General features: G+C 47.6%; 1 protein-coding gene across 20 annotated transcripts in view; it reads right to left on the bottom strand.

The window, feature by feature from the left end:
• Positions 1 to 8,696, bottom strand: part of PPFIBP2 (PPFIB scaffold protein 2) — a 1,093,831-nt gene extending 1,085,135 nt beyond the window's left edge. For 15 of the 20 annotated variants that reach the window (XM_086955882.1, XM_086955886.1, XM_086955889.1 and 12 more), the window contains exon 1: positions 8,600 to 8,676. The gene's annotated coding sequence lies outside the window, so the exon portion shown is untranslated. Of the gene's footprint in view, positions 1 to 8,599 lie in introns of all 20 variants that reach the window. The other 5 variants (XM_086955895.1, XM_086955898.1, XM_086955897.1 and 2 more) reach the window with 2 other exon arrangements.
• Positions 8,697 to 18,128: the final 9,432 nt, after the last annotated feature.

The raw sequence follows: 18,128 nt of genomic DNA, 5'->3' as shown, positions 1-18,128 counted from the left end.
CTTTTCCACTATCACATCGGAGCAAATAAGAGGGGCCCTGGAAGCAATCAAGTCAGGAGCAGAATCGGACTGTGCTCCGCCTTTTGTCAAGGCTCCCTGGCCACTACCTTAGCTCCTTCATTGAGGGACGTTTGTAACATCTCCCTAGACACAGCAACCTTCCCAGACAAGTGGAAGAACACTCTGGTGAGACCGCTCCTAAAAAAAACATCGGCTGACCCCTTAGAAATGAAGAACTATAGGCCAATATCCCTTATGCCTTGTGGGGCAAAGGTGATGGAAAAGTTGATCAACCAACAATTAACAAGCTATCTGGAGCAGAACCAACTATTAGATCCCGCTCAATCGGGCTTCCGAGCTGGACATAGTACGGAGGCTGCCCTGATGGAAGTGACCGACATAATTAGAATGTCCCTGGATAAAGGGACGCCTACTATGTTGGTACTATTAGATCTATCGGCGACTTTCCACACCATCTCCCACTCCATCCTGCTCTGCAGATTCCAGGAGATCGGTGTTGAGGGGCAGGTTCTGGCAAGGTAGGAAAGCTTTCTGCTAAAGAGATCTCAGCGGGTCAAACTAGAGCCATTTTTGTCAGCAACCAACCTAGTTGGCAAGGAGGTGCCGCAGGGATCCATCCTAAGCCCAACATTGTTAAACATATATGTGACTCCTTTGTATGCAATTATAACGGTGTCTAGATTCGAGACTATCTCATATGTAGACGACACACAGGTGATTATCCCATTCGATTCGGATCCAGAGGTCACCAGAACGAAATTTAAGACCTGTATGTTGAACATTGCGGCCTGGATGAGGGATAATTTCCTCCAGCTGAATTCAAATAAGACGGAGATCCTCCTCTTTGGTAAGGCGGAGGAACTATGGACTCCGGAGTGGTGGCCATCGGAATTGGGGGATGCTCCCTTACCCACTAAGCAGGCTAGGAACCTGAAGAGCATGTAACATCACTGTCTAGCTCATGTTTTGGGATCTTGAAAATGCTAAGGATAGTCTTTCCTTGGATCCCTGTGGAGGCAAGAAAGACTCTCATTCAGGCGTTGATTGTAGGCAGGTTGGATTACGGAAACTCCCTACTAGTTGGGGCCAAAGCTCTAGGCTCCAGGCACTGCAGAACACTGCAGCCAGAATGGTTTTGAATAAACCTAGACGTACTCCATCCCACCCTCTGCTGCAGTCCCTACATTGGATGCCTGTGAAGAAGAGAGCAGCCTTCAAACTTTTGATCTTGGTGTTCAAGGCAAGGCCTGGGTCCTGCTTTCCTAAAAAACAAAGAAAGAGCATATGTGCCGGGGCGTCAACTAAGATTCAGCAACCAAAATCTTTTAGCCCCCTGAAAAATCAAGAAAGTGAGAATGTGTGGGCGGGCTTTTTCTCACCTAGCCCCCCTCCATTAGAACAGGTTACCGGAATCACTACGGGATGTACATCCCTGACACTTCAAAAAAAAGCCTAAAGACCTGGATGTTTTAGGAACCTAGGCCGTCCAATGGGCCTGTATTTCTGTTCTGCCGGGCGCCGAGAGATCCCCCTGGGGATGATTCGCCGCGCCATACAAATGCTAAATAAAATAAAATAAAATGCCATTTCTCATTCTTCACAAAGAGTTAGACTCCCACCCCACCCTCACATACATCGGAGCCCAATGACCTGATCTATGGAGTCCCTCAGACCCACCCTGTTCAATATTTACATGACACCACTCGTGTATGTCATTATATTTCATGGCATCTCCATAATCTCTTACAATGATGACACCCAGCGCATCCTCTCTGTCAGACAAGTACCCCACGGCCACATCCAACTTTACCGAATGCATGATCCACTTAGCAGAATGGATGAGAACCACTGCCTGAAACTCAACATAAGCAAGACAGATGTTCTGATCTTTGGGAAATAGAACTCCGTCGTGAGACTCCATCTGGTGGCCATCAAAGCTACCTCCAACACCATCACCCTCTATCCAAACACGTAACCTTGGTATCATATTAGAAGACAAATTAATTCTCAAAAAATATTCCGATAGATTCCCTAAGCACCAGATATACAGTCACTCAAGCATTAGTCAACAGAAGACTTGTGTACAGCAATGCACTCTATGCCGGAATCCCCAACCACCTCCTCCCTGTCTTATGGCCATCCAAAATGCAGCTGCTAGACTCGTTCAGCAACCCCCCAAGGTGCACCCATATCATTCCTCACCTCAGAGATCACCACTGGCTGCTGATACACTGTCAATTCAAACTTCTTACATGTATCTCAGGCACTACAAAACATTGAACCAGCCTACCTCAATTGTCACCTCCACTTCTACCAGCCCACCAGACTTTGCCTCACTCTCTCTTGCAATTACACGCCGCATCTGCAAAAAAGACCAGGACACCTAGTTTTCTCCTAACTTGCACCCAAAATGTGGAACGACCTCCAACTACACATGAGTGCTTACTCCCCGCTTCTGGAAATCCACAAGAAGCTGAAGAACCAGCTCTTCAACTGACACCCAGACGACAACCCTTCACAGCTGCTCCAGCCCCTGGGTAACCCCATAGGAGATAAGTCATGCTTTACAAATCCTGATACCATAACAAACCAACAATCTCATTTTGAATGACCTATCTTTCTACAGATGTGGCTAGGACCATTCCTCATTTGTACATTAGTAACGTTCGGATTAGGAATGCTATTTACAAATCTCTGCCTCAACCACCATTATCGCCTTGCACAAACTGTATAACATTGCCTTGTATTAAACCTTTCATGCCAATACTGTCACCAAGACCAAAATCATTACCAAAAACAGAACCTGTCTGGAAACCAAAACCACCTCAACCACAACTACCCTTATGGAAAAACCTTGCCTGAGCCATCATCAGTTTTCCTTTGTTGATTTTTCTTTTTAGCATTACAGCAATCACTGCAATACTTTACATAAGCCAGGATCTTCTCCATCAATTCGTACAGCCAGAGCACAACACTCCGCTGAATGTACAAACTAAGTTGTGTATGCAATCACAAGACAAAGGTCAAAAACAATCCAGAAATGCCTTTTTTAGTAGGCTCCACAATACCACGGTACTATCTGTAAATCTGAATTAACCTCAGTTAGACGTGGCCTCTCTTGGCATGTTTAACTAGCCTGTTTGCATTCTGACCTCCTGGCTTTGACGCTGTTTTGGCTGGTTTGGTCGCTTTGCGCACTTGCTCACTGCTGTTTAGTGTTAAAGTGCAAGTGCTCCTACTGTAGATTATGTTATGGATTGGTGTTTCCATGATTGGCATATTTGATTTACTGGTAAGTCCCTAGTAAAGTGCACTGAGGGTGCCAGGGCCTGTAAACTAAATGCTACTAGTGGTCCTCCAGCACTGATTGTGCCATCCACAAAAGTAGCCCAGTAAAGGTTTGTCAGACCTGCCACTGCAGTGTCTGCGCAGTTTGTGCTGCTATGTCGACTTGGCAAGTTCACCCACTTGCCAAGAACTAACCTTCCCTTACAATATATGTAAGTCACCCCTAAGGCAGGCCCAAGGTACCCTTATGGACAGGGTGCAGTGTATGTGAGAGGTAGGACATGTACTGGTGTGGGTGACATGTCCTGATAGTGAAATATAGTGTAATTCGTTTTACACTATGGAAAGGCTTATTGCCCAATATGATTGAATGGAAGGTACTTTGTAACATCTTACAAGTATAACTTTCCATAGGGATAAGATAGAGAAATGGAGTTTAGTATGCAGAATGTAAATACACACCTTTTAGTAAAGATGATCTTTAGGTTGTGTGTTTGAAAATACCACTTTTAGAAAGTGGGTATTGTCTTGCTTACAAAAAATAGACGTAGGGAGGGTCAACTAGGGCTATATTTAACGACCAGAACCACTCATGCCCCAAGAGAAGCTATCAACAAACAAAAGAGGGGCCTGGTCAGAAACCTGTTCGTGTGCCGCAACTGAACTAGTTACCCGAAACCATTAGAAGCACTAGAAGTGATAGCCCAGGCATGTTAGAAAAATTGCCATCAGCCCACCCATGTGGTGGAATGTCGTCATGTGGGAGATGTCACCAATCCAATTCTCAAACAGTGCACCTAGTCATGGTGCAGAGATGGATGGATTAAACATGGTGTAAATACAGACCAATGGGCTTCACTGGTGATGCTAATGGGGTGCAGTGCAAAAAAATGAAAGTGATAAACGTGAAGGTAAAATTGACTCCGAGGGCCAAAATCAATTTTAATCAGTATGGCGCTTGGGTCAAGATTAAAATTCTGCCAAGATAGTTTGAAATTATAACTATGTGTGGGCAGAGTAAGTGAAGGTCGACATGTTTCAGCTGTACTGACTATTGGTCTTAGCTTTCTTCAGGACCATTAAAGAAACTGCGACTGCAAAAATAAAAATTAGAGGATCAGTGATGCACGCTAATGTACATTGGATAAGTCCTACCAGTTCCTCTGAGCCCAGATGGATGCTGTAGGAAGTCCAGAACTGTATGTAACTCCCAGCATTATGTGGGAGTATGCCTCACCTCACCCGGAACCCACTCGGGAAAAAGGGGAGGCCCCGCTCTATCCGTCGGTACCTCGCTGCCGGCCTCCGTTCCTGCTCGGACGCCGGCAGCGAGGTACCGACGGATAGAGCGGGGCCTCCCCTTTTTCCCCGAGTGGGTTCCGGGTGAGGTGAGGCGTACTCCCACATAATGCTGGGAGTTACATACAGTTCTGGACTTCCTACAGCATCCATCTGGGCTCAGAGGAACTGGTAGGACTTATCCAATGTACATTAGCGTGCATCACTGATCCTCTAATTTTTATTTTTGCAGTCGCAGTTTCTTTAATGGTCCTGAAGAAAGCTAAGACCAATAGTCAGTACAGCTGAAACATGTCGACCTTCACTTACTCTGCCCACACATAGTTATAATTTCAAACTATCTTGGCAGAATTTTAATCTTGACCCAAGCGCCATACTGATTAAAATTGATTTTGGCCCTCGGAGTCAATTTTACCTTCACGTTTATCACTTTCATTTTTTTGCACTGCACCCCATTAGCATCACCAGTGAAGCCCATTGGTCTGTATTTACACCATGTTTAATCCATCCATCTCTGCACCATGACTAGGTGCACTGTTTGAGAATTGGATTGGTGACATCTCCCACATGACGACATTCCACCACATGGGTGGGCTGATGGGAATTTTTCTAACATGCCTGGGCTATCACTTCTAGTGCTTCTAATGGTTTCGGGTAACTAGTTCAGTTGCGGCACACGAACAGGTTTCTGACCAGGCCCCTCTTTTGTTTGTTGATATTGTCTTGCTTAGCCATCCTAGGTGCTCTGCTGGGTTGTGGATTGTCTGTCTGGATTTGGAGTGACAGGGGCTGGGGATGTGCAATCTCTTCAGACAGTCTCTGGGGGAGGAGGGGCGTTGAGGTGTGTCCTGCCTTTCCTGGATGAGTCAGGGTTGGGCTGCATTTAGAGTAGTGGGAGAAGATTTCCTTGCACCTGAATAGGCCTGGTCCTGGTCGCCTTGGACAATGCGGTCTCCACCTCTTGCCAGGAAACTGGCTCATAGAAGACAGAACTGGTTTGGACTGAGCACAGACACTCTCTGCCACAAGAGAACAAAGGGAAATGCAGTATATAAATAGGGCCAATACGCCAGGACTTTAGAACTCACTGGGATCAAGGAACCTGCCAAGGAGAAGAGCTGCCTGAAGGGGGACTGCCCCTTTGCTGTTTTGTTGCTTTGTTGGAATTGCCTGTAGTTTCTGCTTCTGCCTTTGGCATGGAACGGGCTGGACGTAACTTTCTTCACTTGTTGCTGAGTATCTCCAAGGGCTTGAGACAGAGCTTGCCTCCTCTTCACTAAGTCTCAGCGACAGTAACTTCACTTACCTCTGTGTACCGCCTCTGGGACCAGATGTCTCAGTTGCCACAGAGGGAAACCGCAACCCGACACAGTCACCAAATCCGCTGGTGTTTCCATGACCTGAAGGCACCACAGAGGGCACTGTCGCACTTCGCACAGCAACCCTGGTGCCACGACGGCTGCCGCCACAAAGTTGCTGCTTGCAATGCGACCTGTGTGAACCGCACTGCCTCACTTCACTCCGCCACCCTGGTCTTACCGACGACGCTGTGGCCAGCTGACGTGGTCTGCATGGTGGTCTGGGGGCACTGCTCGTAAACTACACGCAGCACCTCCCTATCCCACACCACAGCCGCAGCATACCAATGCCAGCCCCATCGACTGCTGATCCTCAACGGCCACCGAAGCTTGCACTGTGACCGTGAGCACTGCAAAGAGCACCGCCCTGCTTCGCACTGCAGTCCAGGTCTCACTGACACCACTGGACAACTGCCACTGAGCCGTTGCCTGAACCGTGACCTGAGGGCACTGTACGGCACACTGCTCCGCTTCACTTCACACCGCATCTTCGACGACTGCCGCCGCAACACACTGCTGTGGTTGACCAGAACAAAAAGGTACTGTTTACAAGTCTTCCTACACAGACGCTGGTCCCCACCGAAGCAGTCTACCGACACTGTTGGATTTGGGTGTTTTCAGAACCACTGTAGTACAGAAACGGAGCTATCGACTTCTAGGAACTACATTTTTAAGGTTGTTCTTGCAAAGTACAGATTTTGATTATTGTATGTTGGACTTTTATCGTTTTGGTCTTGTTTTACTCAGATAAATATTAGATATTTTTCTAAACTGGTGTGGCGTCCTTTTGTAGTGTTTTCACTATATTACTATTGGTTATTTTCAAATGCTGTGCATACTGCCTCCTAGAGATGCCGTGCTGCTTGTGCTAAGCTACCAAGGGGGTGAGCAGGGGATATTTCAGTAGTGTATTCCCCTTTTCCTGACAGGGAAGAAGGGTCCCTACTTGGACGGGGTAACAACCAGAGACCCCCATTCCTAACAACCTCTCATAATATGCATGCACAGATTCATTTGGATCTTGAGTTGCTCTCATAACCTTTGACCAGTTCACTTGCTTCTAGGGAACCTTTGTCTTTAAATGATCACTCACCTCTTTTTACTTCTGTATGAGAATCAGAGATGGTTTATTTTGACTTGCATCACTCTGGGGCTCTGCAGTGGGCCAATTAACAGCTGATTTACTCTCACTCCATAAACACATTGGAACAATAATTTCAAAAAGCATATTCAAATCTGTCCAAAACACTTTTCTCTCCACAATTCTCAATTCTCTCCACCCCTGTATACCATTTCTCTGGCTCGGGAAAACTTGTTGTGAACATGTAGAGGTCACTTTTTGTCCATGCATAATGTACATATGCTCCTCCAGACATTTCTCTCGTTAGAAACTTTAATTTGGACCATTCTTCTCAATAACTGGATACGCCTTCTGATTTGTTAATCGTCTCTAATATTTCTGTGAGAGTAGTACGATGCTCTGGGATTCAAATTCTTACTGCACTCACCTTCCATCCTATTTTATTTGATTGTCGAATTCTCGTTTGTGTCAATTCTGCTTTAAGATTCCTAGCCATCTCTCAAAGTTTCTCATATGCTTGATGAGTCTTTTTTTCTTGCTTCTAAACCCAAGTGTGCTAACTTTCTTTATTTTAATTTATACTTCTTTTTCTTTGTCTCGTTTCTGCCATTAATTCCATATCTCCTTGTAATTCAAAGGTAGGTGTTAATTTCCCGCCTTTATGTCTCACCATGTAAATACGAACTAGGCACTACCCCATATCTACTGACACTCTGCTCTTCTGCTCCTATGTCCTACACCTGTGCTTGAACATAACCCTCCTTGTATGAAGGTGGTCTCTCTTCAGTCAACAATATGTCCAACAACTTTTCCTCCCCATCAGAATCACTCACATTCTTCACTGTCTCTTTCTTCACCTCTTTTGTTTTCTTGGTCTCTGGTTCTTCCATAATCGCTGGGAAAGTACCTGTTTCCAGCACTTACTGTCTTCGTTCTTTCTTCTCTAAAAAAATCTCAAGCCATCTCTTAGCCATCCAGTGATTTACAGCCTTTCCAATATGAACTTTCAGACGAAAAACGCACATCCCATTTAATGTCAAGTCCACTAGTTGGTGGAAATATCAGCATTTTTTTATTAATCGCTTTTAAATATTCGGGGCCTTGCCACATAAAGAAGTGCCTTGCGGCACACAGTGTTGGAGTGACTGGTGCCTTGAGTGTCTTGAGAGCTCGAGCAGCGCTAGTTTACCACTTTGGGAAGTAGTGAATAGCTATTTGTCGCGTGAACTTTTAAGGCATGTGCTGCTTTTAGCTCAAAATAAAGCAGTTTGTTTATCTACAGTAAACAACTAAACAGAACATTAACGCACACACACATACCATAATTAAAACATAACATGGCAAATCATAACAAAGCAGTCAAAACACAAAACCGCAGTGCAATAAAACAAGATCACACTGCAATAATCCAGGCAACAGACAGCAGGAAAAAACAAAACATCACCAGCACACCAACATGCCAAACAGCAAAAGTGCACAAACGTTCTAGTGAAACACCTACATAATACTGTTTTTATAATAGTTGGTAAAAGGTATTTAGAGCAAGTCTTACCTTAACAGCGACAGTCAAATGATTTTTTGTGATCGGCTCTTGTTCTGGCCTCTGAAGGTGAAGGGCGTGTGCTCAAGGTCATAGCTCGCCTGCCACTGCCTGCTCTATCCGCAGTGGACCCGTGACGGATAAATCATTAACCGGCCTGTTTTGAGTAACCCCACTTTGCAACTTTTTGCATTTAGAAACACACTTCAGCAACCATGTCCTCCTCTGTCTACTTATAAAATTATGCACAAAGGGACATATTCCTTCAACAGTTATCTCACAGAGGTGGCATTTAATCAATTTTGTGTGCATTTTTAAATCTAGAGATTTCAAAATAATCCTTTTCTTTGTGTGGTGAAATGTGAAGCTGTGGTAAATTCGTATTCTATTGTAAAAATGAGCAGACCGTAACAATTTCCGTTCATTAGGAAAGAGATTATAAAAAAGTAGCCTTCTCAAAAGTGTGTGGGCAGAGACCGACACCACGATAAAAGCTGCACACTGTCCACTTGTTCTCTTCTGCACCCAGAACTTGTTAGCTTTGCGCCAAGGGGCCACCTGGCTTTTGAAGGCTACATTATAATGCCTGAATATTTTCCACTCTGCTTAAGGGGCAAATAGTGCTAGAGACACAGGATCGAAATATTCTCACAGCAGAGAGGCTCTAACACACACTTTGTTTGCTTTTGATACTTGCACAAGTGCCACCATTGCCTACGTAACGTTTGTTCTTGTGTATGAGTGTCTACCATTTATTGCAGTATTATACCTCTACTTGTACTTTGTATGCCTTTGTAACCTGAAAACATGTCACGTGTTCCTCCTGTAATGCACCGTTTGCTACCTCTTGTATTTTATTTGCTCACATTTGTCATTTTTGCCTCATGTAACTTAACGTTTGCTGTTGTAATTTGTTCACTTGTAATTTTCTCCTCATGTATCATTACTGTTCCTATTGTGAAGCGCTCTGACACCTTCGGGTAAAGTCCAGGCTATATAAAAACGCATAAAATAAAAATAAATAAATAAAAACTTGGAAGTGGGTGGTCAAGTCAGCAAAGTCAGAGACAAGCCAATTAATTTGACCGAAGGTGTTTAAAGAGATATAAGGCGCCATTGTAAAATTCACACTATATTATACCACTTAAAAAAATCTGTTTTATGTCCTATTTTGACAAGCGTGGAGAATCACGAAGCGCGCACTTAGGACCCGGCCTCTCCGGACCCCGCCTGCTCCTGGTCTCTGGTGGTTGGTCAGGCGGACGGCCCAATCGGCGTCCGGCCGACCCATTTCCGCTCTGGCGATATCGCGTGACCCGAGGGTCAGGGGGTGGAGACTCGGGGCCTATTTAGGGTCAACTCCCTGTGACTGGGGTCTCTGTTCCCGCTATCACTCCTGGATACCCGACTGCTCACGCCGGCTCCTGGTCATTCTCGTGATCCAGGCCGGCTTTCCGAAACTCTAGGATTGAGCATCGTTCGTGTAGCCAGGTAAGGGGTCGAGTGCCTCGGGGGGCCTCGTGGGCAGCCGTGAGTCACGGTGGGTGCAGGGAAGGGATTGGAGTGTCGCTGCCTTACGGGGCTTACGGCTGTGTGCGAGGGTCTTCCTGGTGCGGGCTCCTGCCGGGCGGCGTGAACGGTGCTTAGGGGTGTGGGAACAGGGAACTCCGGGCGCGTTAGGTGCTATAGCGAGGTAGTGCGAAGCGCGCGATAGTTAGCATGGTGCCAAAAAAGGGTGGACAAAAGCGAAAGGACTCTGAACCTGAATTAGCGCAGATTATGAAATTGCTGCTAAAAAAGTTGAGCAAGGAGACCCCCGATAGCGGGGACGAGAGCGATTCTTCCCGGGGGGAGCAGCCCGATGTAGTAGAGCGGCCGCGCAGGGGGGTGCCACCAAAGGCTGCTTGTCCGCCATTGAAGAAGAAGGCCAAGGTGCAGCCAAAAAGGAAAGGGATGAAGAGTAGGCCTAGCCCTGCCAGGGGGAAACAGGACGAGGGATCAGTAGGTCCCGTCCCCACTCCTCCGTTAGATGCAGAGCGGGTTTTCCCTTCTGATCCTGAACCAGATGTGGCCACACCAGTAGACCCAGTGGGTTCAGTTTTGTCTGAGATTAGGGAGGCGCTGAGGGCGTTGGCTCCGGGGGGCGCGGTACCATTAGTCACGGTCCCTCCGGACCCACTCCCACCGCAGCCGGTGGACGCAGTGGCAGCCGCTGGCGATCCGTTGGATAGCTTGCTGGCGTCAGTTTCCACTCTAGTGGGCCAATTATCAGCCCCGGAAAGAGTATTAGAGAGAATGAGAGCTGGGGCGGCAGCACCGTGGGTGCCCCTGCAGGTCACAGAACAGGGCGCATTGCAGGATATTCAGAGGCAGTTGGCGCTTTTAGTCGAGTCGCGCAAAGCGTTGCCCAGCGTTGCGATTGGAGCACAGCCCCCCGCGACAGCTATAGCGGTGGCACCTACAGGAGGTAAGCCTGGTGACGCTACGCTAAGGAGCAGCGAGGTGGGAACTAGTCAGGGGAACGTGTTGTCCCAGTCAGGGATGTTAGCTACGCATGTGAGTATGGAAATGCGAGAGAAGATTAGGAGGGGTGCCTACGTAGATATATTCTCCCTTATCAGGCCGAAGAGAAGAGGATTACAAGGACAGGGATGGGAAAGATCACTCCTTCCGAGATCGGAGACCTAGGATAGAGGAAACTATAACCAATTGGTTGTTCGGCTTTCACGTCTATGTCACAGTGTTGTTGGAAAAAAGGCCAGAGTTGGCGATTCCGCTGGTGTTTTTTACTAATAAGATTGTAAAGGCGCACGCCACTCATGGCGGTTCTGCCTAGCTGACATACGATAGGGAGTTTCGCTGGGCGAAGGAGGAGAACCCCTCCATTTGTTGGGACCAGGTTGAGGTCAATGCTTGGTTAGAGAGCGTAAGCAATAGGGAACACCCGGCTAGGCAGCCCTTTCGGACTTCCCAGGGAGGGCCGGACGAGAAGAAAGGTACATGCTGGGCATTCAATGGTAAAGGGTGCACATGGCCCCCCGGGCAGTGCAAGTTCAAGCACGCATGCGCCTTCTGCGGTCACCAGTCCCATCCTGAATCAAAGTGCAATAAGAAATCCAAAGAACGGGGGGTAACGCACCTAAGGATATCAAGCCTCCCCAAGTCTAATCTGCCTACTCCTGTTGACATTGAGAAACTGATCTTTTGGTTGGGCAGGTATCCAGATAGGGCAGCTGCCAGGATGTTGTTTGAAGGTTTTTCCAGTGGTTTCCGTATACCAGCATCGCATGTCCCCCCTATTACTCAGTGTAGGAACCAAGTTTCAGCAAAAACCCATCCCTCAGTAGTGGTCACAAAGGTGGAGAAAGAGCGGGCCTTAGGCCGAGTAGCAGGCCCGTTCCCGGCTCCTCCCTGGGAGAACTTTGTCTGCTCCCCTTTGGGAGTGGTGCCCAAGAAGGAGCCGGGACAGTTCAGAATGATCCATAACTTATCCGCACCGAAGGGTGCATCGGTAAACGATGCCATCGACCCGGCAGTGTGCTCAGTGACGTACTCGTCCTTTGATGCCGCGGTTCAGAAAGTGAGGGAGCTAGGCCGAGGGGCGTTACTAGCAAAAACCGAAATTGAGTCAGCATTCCGCTTGTTACCGGTACACCCTGAGGATTACCATTTGTTAGGCTTTCAGGTCCAACCGCAATTTTATTACGACAGATGTATGCCTATGGGTTGTGCGGTCTCCTGCAAGTATTTTGAGACCTTTAGCTCCATGCTGCAATGGGTGTTTTCGCAAAAGTCAGGATGTACGGATGGGGTGCATTACTTGGATGATTGCATGGTGATGGGTCCCACATCGTCTGATGCCTGCGCGTTGGCCCTAAGCCAGCTGGTGGCGATGCTAAAGGAATTTGGGGTGCCGCTGGCACAGAGCAAGACAGTCGGCCCTGACACGTGCATGTCCTTCCTGGGCATTGAAATTGACACAGTAGCGGGGGAATGTAGATTGCCAATGGATAAAGTAAAGGCCTTTTCCCTAGCCATTGAGGTAGCATTGGCGTGTCCAAAGGTGACGTTGCATCAGCTACAAGTGCTTGTGGGGCAGCTAAACTTTGCTTTGCGGATCATTCCCATGGGACGCCCTTTCTCGAGGTCTATAGCCAGAGCGATGGAGGGTCTTACCCAGAAACATCACCGGGTGAGGTTAAAAGCAGGGGTGAAGGAGGACCTCAAGGTGTGGCTGGACTTCCTGGAAGATTTCAACGGGCGGGTAGTGTGGCCCGCGCCGCCGGTGTCCAGTGAGGAACTAGGATTATACACCGATTCAGCTGGTAGTGTTGGTTTTGGGGCAATCTTGGGCCCTGCCTGGTGTGGGGCGGTCTGGCCAGAGGAGTGGCAGGTAGCAGGCTTGACTGAGTATTTAGCCTTTCTAGAGCTCTTTCCCATCTGGGTTGCAGTTACGGTGTGGGCAGAGCGCTTCAGGGACAGGGTCGTGACCTTCTGGTTGGATCACATGGCAGTGGTTCAGGTTATCAATCGGCAAGGGGCGACTTGCCCACACGTGCTGAGGTTGCTGAAGTTGTTGGTGTTGGCATGCTTGAAATTGAATTTGACTTTTAAGGCTGCGCATATAGCTGGTGTTGATAACCATGCTGCTGACGCTTTGTCTCGTTCCAAGTTGCAGGACTTCCGGAGGTTCCACCCGCAGGCGGAGAAGAGCGCATGACGACGTTCCCTACGTCACTGTGGAAAATTGGAGCCCCGCTTTAGCGGGGCTGGTAGGTGCCGCTCTGAGTGATCGCACCAAACGCGCCTATCAGTCGCAGTTTAATGTTTACAAATCATTTGTTGAACAGTTTGGTGGGGGGAGGGTCTTCTCAACTGAAACAATGTACGCATTTTTACAGGTTCTGCGGGATCAGGGCAAAACAGTGTCCTATGCTAGGGCTTCCCTGGCTGCGATAGGCTTCTTTGCTAAACTGGCGGGGGAGCGGGATCCTGGGGCTTCATTCTTGATCAGGAAGGCCTTAGCGGGATGTGCCCGATTAGACGGGACACGGCGGGACTGTCGTAGGCCTTTGGACCTCCCGACCTTGATTGATATTTTGGGGGTACTGCCTGTTATTTGCCAGTCACCATTCGAGGGAATCATGCTGGGGGCGGCCTTCTGCCTGGCCTTCTACGGGGCCTTCCGCCTGGGTGAGATTTTGGGGGCCTCCAGAGTAGACCATGGGGGGGGGCCTGCAGCTCAAGGATATCTCCATTTCCCCGGGGGGCCTGGTAGTGCGGTTGAGACGGTCCAAAACAGACCAAACAGGAAAGGGGGTCAACATCCAGTTGCGGCCTGCCCCAGGGATACTGCCTGCCCCATATCCCGTATGCAGGCGTACCTGGCCCGACGCCCAGCAGGGGGGGGTTGGCTCTTTTCGTCCACGAAAACGGGGATTGCCTGTCTCAATACCAGTTTAAGGCAGTCTTTGGGTTGGCTCTGGGGAACCTGGGACTGGGAGCAGCGGGCTATTCTTCTCATTCCTTTAGGATTGGTGCCGCAACTTTAGCGGCAGGGGCGGGTCTGCCCCCCAACATGGTGAAAGGTGTAGGTCGCGGGACCTCTGATTGCTACAAACGATATGTAAGGCCTGAATTATTGTAATGCATATGTGTGCAGTGTCTAACGGTTCCATCTCTCTCCTTTCTGATTAGTATGCCCGCTTCCGTGGTATGGGTACTTGGGCACTCTTTCGTGCATCGCGCGGCGGTGCGCTTGCAGCGAAGAGAGGTGGTGAAACCGGCCGCATTGGGCGAGACGGAATTCGTATGGCATGGCATTGGAGGGATGCGGATCCGACACTTGAGGCGGATCGTCGAGGAGCTCAGGGCACGAGAGCACAAATCGCCGGATTGGATTATTTTGCATTTGGGAGGCAACGACATGGTCGACAGGAGGCGCTTGGCTGTCAAGGAAGCCCTACTAGCAGAGTTTGCCTGGCTGGGGCATGTGTTCCCATCGACGAAATTAGTCTGGTCTGGCATGATATCACGCAGGGCATGGGGCCCAGGAGTGCGTCCTAGATCTTTGAACATCTCGGTGAGGCGATTGAACGGCGAACTAGCAAGGTTGTGCTCAGTGAAGGGCCGCTTGCGCTACCTCCAGCACCGGATGATTTCCGGAGAAGCAATCTACCACCAGGATGGTGTGCATTTGTCGGACTATGGAACTGATACGTTTATCCAAGAACTTTGGTCATTTATTCTGAACGCAGGTGGGGAGGGTGTCAGACCTGTGGGCCTTGGCCACCCTTGTGGCGGAGAAGAGACCTGCGATCAGTAAATAGTGGCTAAACAAGATGGATGGGAGCCCGCTTGCCGAGCTCCATAGGCCAGCTCTGAGGGGGGATATGGCAAGCTCTCCACTGGGAGGAAGTGACCACCGGCTGGGGAGGCTAGGGCGACAGATTTCGAGCCTCCCGGGCGACCCTGGGCAGCCTGGTGGTCGAGAGGTGGGCCCCGGTAATGGCGGACAAGGATAGAAGGGCGGGACCCACCACTCTAAGGGGCAGGTGCACGGCACTTGGCGTAGGATACCCAGTTGCGAGATGCGAACCAGATGGTCTTCCTCCCTTAGGGTTGGGAAGGTGATGGAGCTGATATGCTCATAAATGTAGTTATGTTATAACTTGTGATTTTAGATATGCATGTTATTGCTTGTCATGTTTATACAATGTGTGAATAAACATGGCCTTTTTAACCCCACCTGAATCTCTGGTGATTTCAAATGTGGGGATCTTGCATGTCTAGGGTAGTTGGGCGTCGGGGGCATATCTGAAGGGTACGGGTCCTAATATAGCCGTGCTTACAGAAAAGGAGAGTAAACACCCAATCCCTCCTACAGCTCAATCCACGATTGAATACAGTTTTCACATTTCAAAATATCAAATATACATCACAGTCTTCCACTCCCTTGTGCCAACGCGTTCCGTCGTATAGGGGTGTATCCCCACAACTTCCTCAGGGCTTATGAATCTTTAGAAAAGCAGTCTCCTCTACTTGCAGTATCCACCACAGGACGTTATTATTCCACAATTTCTTCTTGTAATGTTCTTATTGACCCCTGATACTTATGTATTAGACTTTAGAATCTCAAGTATCTTTGAAATTATCCGGCTCCTCCACAGTGATAAACACGACCGTTATCCTCGAATTCAATATTAAGGCCTTTATCTTGAGAATCTCCACACCATTTTTTTTTAAATTATCCTGAACGACGGAACCAGTATCACCGTCGTGTTCGTTGCAGATTCCCGGATTACGAGGAATCTTTCCGCTTCGCCACTCGCATCTACTTGATTCAGAGACAAGCCAAAGCCAATGGTCTGGATTGGTTCATTTCCCAAAAGTAGAAGCCAAATTACCGAAAGATTTGGTATGTAAATTAGGGAACAAAGAATCTAAAAATATGATAGACATTTACATTTTTCTAGGTTAAAAATGCAATCAAGATGTTAATAGATTACGGTATATGACTACACTGACATTTAGTTCAAGTAACAGTTTCTAATCAAAACTTCATTAGGTATGTAAAGGTGTAGTATACCCGTGATGCTGGGCCTGTTTCTACTTTGGATTGCCAATCTCCACAGAACAAAAAAGCCAGCGCCTGACATTTGGGCCAAGCCCCCTTCCTACTATGCTCGGGTTGCTCACTTCACCATGCAGTAGCAGTTACATTTCCAATGAGACAGAATTGGAACAGCGCAAAGACATGATGGCCTCAGTCGAGGTGGCAAAATATAGTATTGTTCATCATCACAGGCATAGCACACAACCTGCCATTAGTATGGCATTGCAGCACTTTTGGAGGTTTGGGGTATGACTTTCCGGCATGTGCACATAAATGCTCTTGGCTCTTTGTCTCCTAGGTGACTGTTAAGCGGTAGTACTTCATAGGGCGCAGCACCAATCATGTTGGGAATCATAGGACCCCATAATACTGACAGAAGTAGAACTACAAGCCCCAGCATGTTTAGTAGTGTTGGTTAAGTAATGAAGCCCGTTGGCAATGCAGCAGTGTACATGACTGAACTGGATGGACTAGGGCACTTGGCAGGTACATTTCCTGAGATCCTGGAAGAGGTCTACAAATACAGTCAATTTGTAAAGCAAGGACGATGTACATAAGGTACATTTCCACAGCAGATGGGAGCTTACACCCGAAGGGCAGGGTATCAATACCTAGTCTCAATAGTATCCTGGTCTTGATGCATTTCAAAGATAGATAGATAGATAGATAGATAGATAGATAGATAGATAGGATACTCTTTCATTAACCTAGAGATAAAGAAAATCCAAAATATTTGTGATTCTTAATTGTCACTTGCATGCTTTATGCAACGTTTAGAGCATGTGCATTAACAATCATGCTAATTTATTGCACACGATTAAATTAAAGAAGATAATAACGAATATAGTGTACACGGTTCAGGTGCCTCTGTAGACTATATATTACATATTTGAATAATAGCTCGGTGGCATGAGCGCCTGCTGTAGAGATGTGTGTGCCATGGTATGGCTTAGTACATATTGTACCACATTGCAGGTAAATGCTCTAGGGGGACCCACCTGGTACATCTTCAAAGGAGGTAAGAATGCCACTTGATACATAGCTGGTAGTGGCATCAGTTGGGGCCAGTGGCCCATCTGTAAATTTCAGGGCCTCCCCTTATGCCCCTCTACCAGCAAGAGCTACAGCCCTCAAAAGCAGACTGTCCTTTCAGCCTGCGAACAGCAATGTGGTTCCTGTTTGAATGTACTCTTGCATTCCCAGCATGGTGTGCTTCTGCAGTTTTTCATGCAACATATTCATATATAGTGCTTACTGTGAAAAAAACGCTTCTAGGTTCCTTTGTGATTTTGAATTGTGGGTGGGTGTTTGTAATGGGCCGCAATTAAGAAACGTGGTGTTCAAGCTGAAGGCAGAGCGCATCACCCACAGTGCCTGTATGTGATCATAAAGGGGTTCAACAAATATGCTCATCAAATTCCTTGCCTCTCTGCATAGGGCACAGCACAATGGTCAGATGTGCCCATTGCAATTATATGCAAAAGTGTGTGAAGGAGGAATACAGTGGTCAAAATATTGACAAAACGAAAGTGAAAGAAAATGAAGTGCTGACAGAGGAGTGGGCGCTCTGTGTGTGTGGGCGAGTGAGTGGAAAGGAGAGAGTGAAAAGAGGTGCCGAAGAGGAAAGAGATGAGGTGCGACATATGAAGATTGGGTGTTTCGGAAAGATATGTGGAGAAAAAGGCGCATAAATGCCTCAAAACAAAACTGATGAAGAGACTGCTGTGAAGAGAACAGGAGTGATTGAGACACTCCGAGGACCCTGCCCCTTCCACAAACCACATTAATGATCAATTCAGTCTGCTTAAAAGTGACACTACATTATGTAACTATTTAAATGAAAGAAAACTCTTGCCAGCGATGTAGTGGACATTTCTGACTGTAGAAAAAAAGACAGAGAAACTGTCTGTATGAAAAATGGAAATA

The sequence above is a fragment of the Lissotriton vulgaris genome, chromosome 2_1, assembly GCF_964263255.1.
Source record: "Lissotriton vulgaris chromosome 2_1, aLisVul1.2, whole genome shotgun sequence".
Taxonomy (NCBI): Eukaryota; Metazoa; Chordata; class Amphibia; order Caudata; family Salamandridae; genus Lissotriton; species Lissotriton vulgaris.
Note: the sequence above shows the minus strand (reverse complement) of the source record. Positions and strands in the feature narration are given on the sequence as shown.